Source organism: Oratosquilla oratoria, chromosome 1 (assembly GCF_046742065.1).
Source record: "Oratosquilla oratoria isolate Oo_2021 chromosome 1, ASM4674206v1, whole genome shotgun sequence".
Lineage (NCBI taxonomy): Eukaryota > Metazoa > Arthropoda > Malacostraca > Stomatopoda > Squillidae > Oratosquilla > Oratosquilla oratoria.
The window spans coordinates 80,703,405-80,713,404 of NC_134777.1; the positions used below are offsets into that span (position 1 = coordinate 80,703,405).

At 38.3% G+C, this 10,000-nt stretch overlaps 1 protein-coding gene across 1 annotated transcript in view; it reads right to left on the bottom strand.

The window, feature by feature from the left end:
* The window catches only part of LOC143028755 (atrial natriuretic peptide receptor 1-like), a 944,795-nt gene that overhangs the window by 247,887 nt on the left and 686,908 nt on the right, over positions 1-10,000 (bottom strand). The gene's annotated exons all lie outside the window — the stretch shown is intronic.

Genomic DNA, 10,000 nt, shown 5'->3' on the forward strand with positions numbered 1-10,000 from the left:
CTTCCCATCCTCTCTCCCCTTTCTCTCATCTTCACCTCTCCTCCCTATTCCCTCTCTCGCCTTCACTTCATTTGACCTGACCTCGCCAGTCTTGTCCACTTTCTCTCCCTTCGTCTTCCCCTTGTTCCCTTTCCTTTCATCTCCTTTGCTCCCCTCCTCACAGATCCCACATCCTCCTATCTTTCTCATCTAAACTGTTACCAATGCATCACATTTCCTGTTTCTTTCACTTATATCTTTACCATTCGTGTTCCACCTCTCGTCCCTCTCTGCCTCTTCATTGGTCTTTCCGTCACTCTCATTATTCTTTCTCCACCTACCCACCCATCCACCTCTACTCTCTCCTCTATCCACTTGCCGTTGCATCCCCTTCCCTCCCTTTCCTTTGCTCGCCATTTCCTCCTGTTTTCTCTTTACATTCAAATAGTATTCACGTATTTTCATAATTTTTAACTTCCATTTTTTCTTCCATTTCTCCCTTCACCTCCCTTTCATTATCTCATCATTTCATCCTGTTTCTTCTAGTAATAATATCCTTTCCTTCTTTTTTAATTTTCTCTTTTCATTCTCTTTCACTTCTCTCTTCTCTTTCCCGTTTCTCTTCTTAGACTGACACTCGCAACACACACAAAAATCGATTTTATTTTTCTTTGCTTTCAATTTTCTTTCTGTATCAAATATTCATAGATATTTCCACTCCTTTTATATTCAATTTCCGTATACACTTAAGCGTCACTTTCATCCTTCGTTCAAACATGTGAGCGTATATGATCTCCATGTAGATTCATACGTACACATATGTACACATATACATACATGGCCCCGCGCCGCATGGAAAGGGGTAAAGTGAAAACAGTCAATGAGGAACATAAGAACACAAGAATGAATAAGATTGCAAGAGACCACCCCACACACACACAAGACAAACAAATAATCACACAGAAACAAACGCACCTTCATCTCACATTTTCCGGGTTTCTTTGAGTCTCCTTTGTGAGCTCTGCTTCCCCTATCCACACAAACATGCCCCCTCCCCCTCCCTCCCTCACCCAGGCTCATCAACCACCACCTCCTCGCCTTCTCGCATCCGTTCTATTTTTCCTCTTTTTTTTTTTCTTCCAACCTGCCGCTCCTTCCTTCCTTCTAGCCAATGACCTTCATCCATCACAACGACAACCAATCAGGTTCCTTCATTTATCAATGATGACGTAAATCCTCTCGTCATTGTTCATTTTCTCGCCATGCCCATGGCCATGCCCTTGTATGGGATTATGGGCGAAGGATGGGGTCGGTTATTGACACCAGAACCATTATGGGGATCAACTGCGAGGAGGAAATTGCTCTATCAGAGGATCTGATATGACAAATTTGATAACAACAATATTTTCTTCTTCTTCTTCTTCTTCTTCTTCTTCTTCTTCTTCTTCTTCTTCTTCTTCTTCTTCTTCTTCTTCTTCTTCTTCTTCTTCTTCTTCTTCTTCTCCTTCTGTTTCTTCTCCTTCTTCTCCTTCCTCTTCTTCTTCTTCTCCTTCTTTTCCTTCTTCTTCTTCTTCTTCTTCTTCTTCTTCTTCTTCTTCTCCTTCTCCTTCTTCTCCTTCTTCTCCTTCCTCTTCTTCCTCTTCTCCTTCTTTTTCTTCTTCTTCTTCTTCTTCTTCTTCTTCTTCTTCTTCTTCTTCTTCTTCTTCTTCTTCTTCTTCTTCTTCTTCTTCTTCTTCTTCTTCTTCTTCTTCTTCTTCTTCTTCTTCTTCTTCTTCTTCTTCTTCTTGCGAACTGCCAAAATCGAAGCCTGAGTAGTAACTTTATCATCGTGTTTGTGCTCAATTTTCTGGGATGGGCCCTGGGATGAGAAATCTGATCGAGTGGTTTTCTGGTTCTGATGGCCACCAAGCGTCCCTTAGCGTAAGCCACTCGCCTTCTTCCGATGAGCAACGTGAGGTTCGCACGATAGTGTCGAACTGTGGACAGACTATTAAGAGTCGAGTCTACTCCCGCTCGGGTTCAATTCTGCCGAGGAGTCCTCCTCATCAAAGAGTCGTAAAAATGATCGCACTCAGGCTTCGCCCCTTTCCTAAGAAAGGAAAGTCTCCCTTTTAGCAGCCTGATTGCTGCCGGGCCATTTCATCCCTCTCCTCTGGAAGCACATCGGCGACGAGGAAAGAAAGGGCCTAGACCGTCTCGATTAAGCCTTTCTCAACTGAAAGGCACTTATCCTTTTTTATTATTAATTTTTCTATTTATTTTCTTTCATCTATTTACTATTTCTTCTTCCTAACACTCCCTGTGTAAGGAACGGTTTCACTCTATTTCGATCAAGTTATCCCGTTTTGAAAACTACTAGCTCATGGTGCGAGATTGTCCACAAGGATAGAAGCGCTGGTAAATTGCGGCACACATCTTGATGACTTCTCCCTGCCATCTAATGAAGGTCATATACAAAGAGCAAAGGTGACAGACGACCTGGGTCGTAGCTGAGCTGCTGCTGCCAGAACTTCTCTTTCCGTAGAAACACTCTACTGGGCTTTTATTTTATCTTTATCTATTCACTCATTTATCTATTAATTTATTTTTTTTCAGTGATTCTTTTCTCTCCCCCTCTCTCTCTTTTCTTGCCGTTCTGGTATTTAGAGAATATAAAACAAATAATGCTTCGTTGTTTTCAGTAGTGTCTTTAAAAAAATCGGACTAGGAGTCGCCGAAAAACACTTGGCATTTCATCCTGGAGAGTGCTAGACGATTCTATTCACAAGAAAGAAGGAATGTCACCATAGGGAAGGAGCCAAGAATATTTCAATGAGTTCCTTCATAATGCTGATACATATTAAGAGTTCTACCCTAAGATTTCACCGCATTGAAAAAAGCCTACGACTAAGCATAACATAAGAATATAAGAATGAAAGAGAATGCAAGAGACCGTATGGCCTATACTGAATAGTTCCATGTCCATTAACACCTATCATCTCCATCCATAAAGTTATCTCATCTGTTCTTGAAACAGTCAATAGTTTCAGCGCTCGCTAACTACATGTTTTATTAAGTCTATTCCAATCGTTAACCACCGTGTTGGTTTACAACAGTTCCGGAAAATAGAGGAAGACCCTCAACCCTCTTTAAGTCTGTCGCCACTATAATATTCTGTTTGTACAGATTATTCACGAGTATTTCGTTCAAAAACGAAGAACAGAATACACGATTGCATTGTGAATAAAATATGTTGTCTGTCGAATTTTCTGGAGTTGTCTTTCTCTGCCTTCTGCAGATCACTGGTGCACCAAAGAAGTGGCTTATGCTGATCCTTCGAAATGTTCCCTTTTAATAACTATTTACGCTCTAAAACTAATTTTGGGCACTTCCTGATAATAACAACGTTTTCATGGCGGGTTTTTTTTTCAACATCCTCTTTGCTTTGACCGTTGGTAGCACATTTCCATTATAATGGTATTGCTTGCACCCACATACAATGCATATAGAGAGTGGATACAAATGCCCTTCACTTCACTGTTAATTAGATTTATTGCATACAAATGCACTGAATTACATAAAATAAATATGGATGCATTTTTGGATGTAATGATTTGTGAAGCCTTTGTGTCCATGTGCATATCCGGAATAACACGTGAATGTATTTATTATCTTTGCAAAAACCCTTTACCATAAAAGCCTAGAAAATTGAAATTTCACATTTCTATCTAAGTTTCCTTTGTTACCCAAGGGTCAAAATGACATAAACATTCTGGTGATTGACTTTTGGGTTCTTTCACGGGTAGCTTTTGATGTATATTTGTTATCAGGTTCGCATTTCTACTGAACGAGATCTCTTAGCGGTAGACAAGACCAATTCTATAAGCGCTGGTTGAAGGAATCTTTATGACTGCCTTCCACAAATCCAAGTATTAAAGTTGCTATCCTGCCTATTGGTCAGTAAGTCTTTCAAGTCAGTCAGAGAACCGTCCTACCAGTCAGTGAGTCAGCAAGTCAGTCAGTCAGACAGGAGAGTAGCAAGCAGACTATCCTCCAGTTGGTCTATCCATCCATCACTTTATCAATTTGTTCCCTGACCTGGCCGATGATTAATCGATTTACCCCCTTCAAGATCTTAGAAGGGTCGTCTACAAATTAGATGTATCAGGGAAGCAGGAACCAATCTTCCTGCTACTTTCTTTCATCCACGTTCACATGCATGTACGCATTTCAAACGGGGGAGAAGGAAGAGGCTGGCTCGACGGACAGAGAAATAACCTCGAACTGGGAGTCGAAGAAACAAATCAATAATTACCCTAAAGCACTTTAGCTCATCTTTTTTTTTTTTTTAAATCCTATTTTAATCCAGTGTCATATATATATATCTATATATATATGTATATATATATATATATATATATACATATATATGTATATGTATGTAGATATACGTGTATATATGTATATATACATATATATATATATATATATGTGTGTGTATATATATGTATATATATGTATATATATATATATATATATATATATATATATATGAAATAGATTGTCTGTTTGATGTCGCTGTTCAATAGCGAATTTCTCATATATATATATATATATATATATATATATATATATATATATATCTATATATATATATATATATATATGTGTGTGTGTGTGTGTGTGTGTGTGTGTGTGTGTGTGTGTGTGTGTGTGTGTGTGTGTGTGTGTGTGTGTGTGTGTGTGTGTGTGTGTGTGTGTGTGTGTGTGTGTGTGTGTGTGTGTGTGTGTGTGTGTGTGTGTGTGTGTGTGTGTGTGTGTGTGTGTGTGTGTGTGTGTGTGTGTGTGTGTAATCATTAAGCAAGCCCAGCGTACTTTAGCTTCAGGTAATCAGCAGACAATTAAATATTAGAAGAACTCTACCAAAATGTTTACTTCTCAAACACCACAGTTAAGTTAGCAAATTTGTCTATTTCAAGTGAAAAAAGTAATTTTCGTTCCAAGAAGCATGACATCATGAGGAAATGTACGTTGGGAAGATAGCATATCGATAAAACTTCTGAAAGAAGCTTGGAAGAAAGTTAATTAGGTCAACTATATACCCAACGTATAGGTTTTTGAAACATGGGGCAATGTTTACGTAATTTTACTGGACGTGTACGGAGACCAGAAAGATCTAAGTGACCGATTATTCAATTTTCAAATATATATGAAGTGTTTTCATAAAGATTTTTGCAAATAGACAAATTAGGTCAAAGAGTTCAACGAATTTCCGCCTCTTCTAAGTAATTTTTTTTTTTTTTTTTTACACAGGGAGTATTAAAGACCGCCGACATTTTTCCGCGGCCTTTTTATTATTGAGGTAGGGTCGTGCAGCGCGACCAGAGCGCAGACTTCGGCCTAATATTTCTTTCTGGAAAATTGTATGGGGGGGAGGGTGACCTAGGGACCACTGGCAAATGGCGCCGAGACCTGGACAAATTTACATTTAAGAAGGAAATTGGCAAGAACTGGTTTATCAAGAGAGTGGCCAACGAATGAAATAGACTTTGTAACCATGTAGTAAACACTGAAACAATTGGTTGTTCTAAGAGAAGATTAGAAAATTATGGATGGGGAGGATAGGTGGTAATGGATATGGAACTGCCTAGTGTAGACCTTGTGGTCTATTGCAGTCTCCTCCATTCCTCTTGCGTTCTTATTTGACACGCCTGTGACCTCAATTCTTCCAATGTGTAAACACGACAGGATATATCGTCCTTATCTTATATTTGTACGAATGCGTCTACGACATGCATGGTCTCTGTATCGCTGAACACCATCTAACTCACTTTTTTCTCCCTTTTTTTTTTTTAACAAATCTGATTGACACTTGGGAAGGGACCACTTCCAGTGTTTATTTCACACGCGAGGGCCCGACCAACCCAATTAACTTGTCAGTGAACTCGCACCTTTTTTTTTTTTTTTTTTTTTAACCCTCAACATTCGTGTGGTTTCCCTTCACTTTTTCCCGAATCCTACTTCGTTAAAATAGGTAAAAGAAAGAGCAGTATTAAAATGTTGATAAAGAGAAGCCCTGGAGTTTATAACAACGTTGAGAATCATAATCATCTCATATTTCTTCTACCAGGACAAAGTGATGGGAGTTTTTTCTATCCTCAGATTCCTCATATTATACAGAAATATATAATTTGTAACAGCAGGCACTGGCTCCCCTAATTTATTGCCATGGCTTCCTTGAGGGCCCCCATGGCCCACAAGTTGAGAACGGAGTCTGGCCTGTTCTTTTCAGACTATTCGAATTTCCTATCCTGTAACGTATACCTCTTATGCAACGTAAATCTACTTCTAGCACCAGTTAATCTTCTAGATGTCTGCTGTGGTCGTCCAGGCTGTGTCATTTAGTTCCTGTCCATGTTCTTGCACTCTATTCCTTTTAGACATTCATATCTCGTGCGCGCACCATGTCCTTTTAGAAATTCTTCACCCTGGGGTCCCTTTTTTCGTATTCATTCATACTCTGGACCTCGATCCTATCAGATCCCATCGCTTGCCTTTCAATACCCAATGCGTCATCTTTTTCTTTTTAACTTTTGTGGATTTTGCTCTGGGTAATCCCAAACGATTTCGTTCGGTTAAAAGAAAAAAAATCTAGTCCAAAAGGATTACAAAATATAAATAAACTCTGTAAGTACGTTTATAGAATGATTATCTAATTTGGTGATTTTTAAGCTTATACCAAAAGTCTTTTTTATTTTAAGGAAACCAAATAGAGTCAACTTCGCCTTTTACCAATCTTATTTCCTTTATTCTTTTTCTCACGTGGTCTTTGCTTTATATTCAGTTATAAACATCACTTTTCTCTTCTAGATTCTATTCATAGTACTTAGAAGTTAGTTAGTTAGAGGGCAGGATAGATAAGATGGGGGAGAGGGAGGGAGGGGGGATTGGGGGTTAAGTTGAAGGAAAGAATGAAATGGAAAGAAGTAAGAGTTATGATAGATGTGGGGCAGACCCACTTGCTCGGTTAGTTTATAGTCTTTTGGACTTTTTTTTTTTTTTTCAAACCAGTGTTCCTTATATAGCCATAGCCTCTCCAGATTAAAGGCACTATCATTTCAATACAAATGTTTAATATAATTCTTATTTTCTATCCCAGGTTTTTATAGCTCCTATTACTCTACCTCCGTTTGCTCCTCATTGTTCCTTCTTCGCCTTACTTCCAATCCACTTTCATTGCGTCCTTGGCGCTGTCCCTGAACTCTTAGAACCGTCACTAAACTTTTCTCGAACTGGCTCCGACCCTTTGCGGCAGTTCCCCCAAAGACTCTGGACAGGAGCTCTCCTCCTCTTCCTCCTCCTCCTCCTTCTCCTCCTCCTCCTCCTCCTCCTCCTCCTCCTCCTTCTCTTCCTCCACGTCCATGAAATTCTTTTCTTCAGTAAACCAGATCCATTTCCTCCAACTCTTCCTCGAACTCGACCGCAACGAAAGAGTCTCAAAGTGTCTCCCCTCTTTCCAGAGACTTCTCTATTGACCTCTCTTGGGTTTCTTTGAGCTGCATGAAGCCTCTTGTAGGTGGTCTAAACCCAAATCGTTAACTGTTCAAAATGATTTTGAGATTATGAAAAATTAGGAATTATCTTTGTTTAATATTCATTTATATTTCATAACATTCAGTAAATTTTTATCCTTTTCTATGTGGAATCATTCGATCTTTTTATATATTATATATCTTTTTATATATTATATATTTCTTTCAGTAAAATTTTATCCTCTTTTATGCGTAAACATTTGATATTTCTTATTCATTAAAACGAAAATAAGGACCTCGCTCTTTCCCCGGTCATTATCCGCCATTTCTTTTAAACGAATCTACCGTATAGTTGCAACCAAACTGAAGTTTCCATTTGTTACTGAGGACGTCGCCACATGACCAAGCACATATCAAAACATCACACTAGTGGGCGGAGTAACTTTGATATTTTCAAGATGAAAAACATCTCCTATGACATCCTCATGTCCACTTCTCAGCTTCCGCCCCCCCCCCTCATCTTTGTCCCAGTCCAGTTCCCATTTCTATTTTCCTTTCAATTTCCTTTGATCTTTTTTCTTTATTTTCCAAACCCTGCTCTCGCCTTCTTCTCACATTCTTTCCCTTCCCTCCACTTTCCTTCTTTACTACACCTCCTTACTGTATCTGTTTGCGTAATTATTCATATTCATACATGGGTACATGTACACTCGTGAATCACATACAAATATGTGTGGATGAATATCCAATCTTTGCCGTATGGAATAGGATGAGAGATTTTCACACTTAGACAAACACTAAGCTATAGAACCATCACCAATCATCTCGTTGCATGGCGTCACTATTTCAAATTGTACCTTTCTTTACACCAACGCTTCGACATAGTCACATCCTTGACATCAAAACAACGTCACACTGGAAAAATGATTACCGAATGATGAAAATTCGTACAGCTAGAATTAGTTTGTCCAACATTTGTACTTGTTTAAATCTAAATTGTTATCTAACACTTTGATATATAGCGCATATTTATTTGGCATTTGGACGTTTCGAAAGCATACTAGTGCAATCCCAAACATATTTATGACCAAGCGTTGTCACGTGTGAACCCACCTTAACCCATTTCAGCCAACTTGCATGACTGATTATTTCATTTAAGAAGGAAAATAAACAAGAACTGGCTTACCAACAGAATGGCTAACAAATGGAATAGGCTTAGCAACCATATAGTGAGCGCTGAAACGACTGGTTGTTTTAAGAGATTAGATCAATTTATGAATGGGGATGATAGGTGGTAAGGGACATGGAACTGCTGAATGCAAGCCTTATGGTCTCTTGCAGTCTCTTTCATTATTATCTTCTTATGTTATGCATACTTGCGAGAGCCCTGGTTATTGAAGAAATGAAGATTTATTCAGACAATAAATCTCGACTCACTGAACCAGTTTTTGTTGTGGCCAAGGTCCGACAACTTTATTCATCTCAGGGGCCATTCTGGTCGTTGAAAGGATGTGTGGTACTTCACGAATACTAAATTTCTAAATCAGCTTTACAGATCTTGCTGATTTTATTTTATATTGTATTCCACTGTATTCTGGGCAGTTCACTGTAGTTGTTAGGTTTGTCGACTGAACTGTACACTAATTCGGATTTTCATGTTTGAAGAATTCAATCGCATGGCAGACAGGTGACTATCACGGATATATTTCTGTTCCATTGTTCGAATGTTGCATGCCGCTCAAGAGTTTAACAGTATTTCAGTTTGACAGACGTGATAGTTATTTGTGATTCATATTTCGATGAACGCCAAGGACGCTTTCACTTCCTGACATGCTTGTGGAGAATATGTGTGTGTGTCAACTTTTTCTTCCTATGGCGTTCTATTCAATTTCTTTTATCTCCAAAATGGTGACAGAACTAAATGGTTTTGTTTCAGTTGACCCCTTACGTCTATTTATTTCTTTTTGTTTAATTTCAATTGTTAGTGTAAAATCGTACAATGTTTAATGGAATAATACCTATAGAATGTACCACTGATTTAATTGGGACAAGCAACACCCTGAAGTGAAGGCATAACAAAGAATGAACCTTTTGATAATGACAGAATTTACAATCATAGCAGAGTTAGGTCGAAATGCATCAAGCCCTTCAGCAAGTTCAGAGTAATTGTGGTTCAGCATTAACAGTACACTGCAGGACCGGCCTATCCCCAAGGTGGCTTAATCCGGCTTGGTAAGTTTGTAGGTACAGTGAGAAGTGTATGCGTAACGCCAACTAAATGAAACCATGTAACATTAAAAAGGGAAGAGTAAGTTACTGCTCTCTGATTAAAAGCATACTGGTAAAAAAAAAAAAAAAAAAAAAAAAAAATATATATATATATATATATATATATATATATATATATATATATATATATATATATATATATATATATATATATATATACATATATATTTATATGACTGATTCTTAATATAATCACTCCCTTTCATTACCCCGGTATTCCT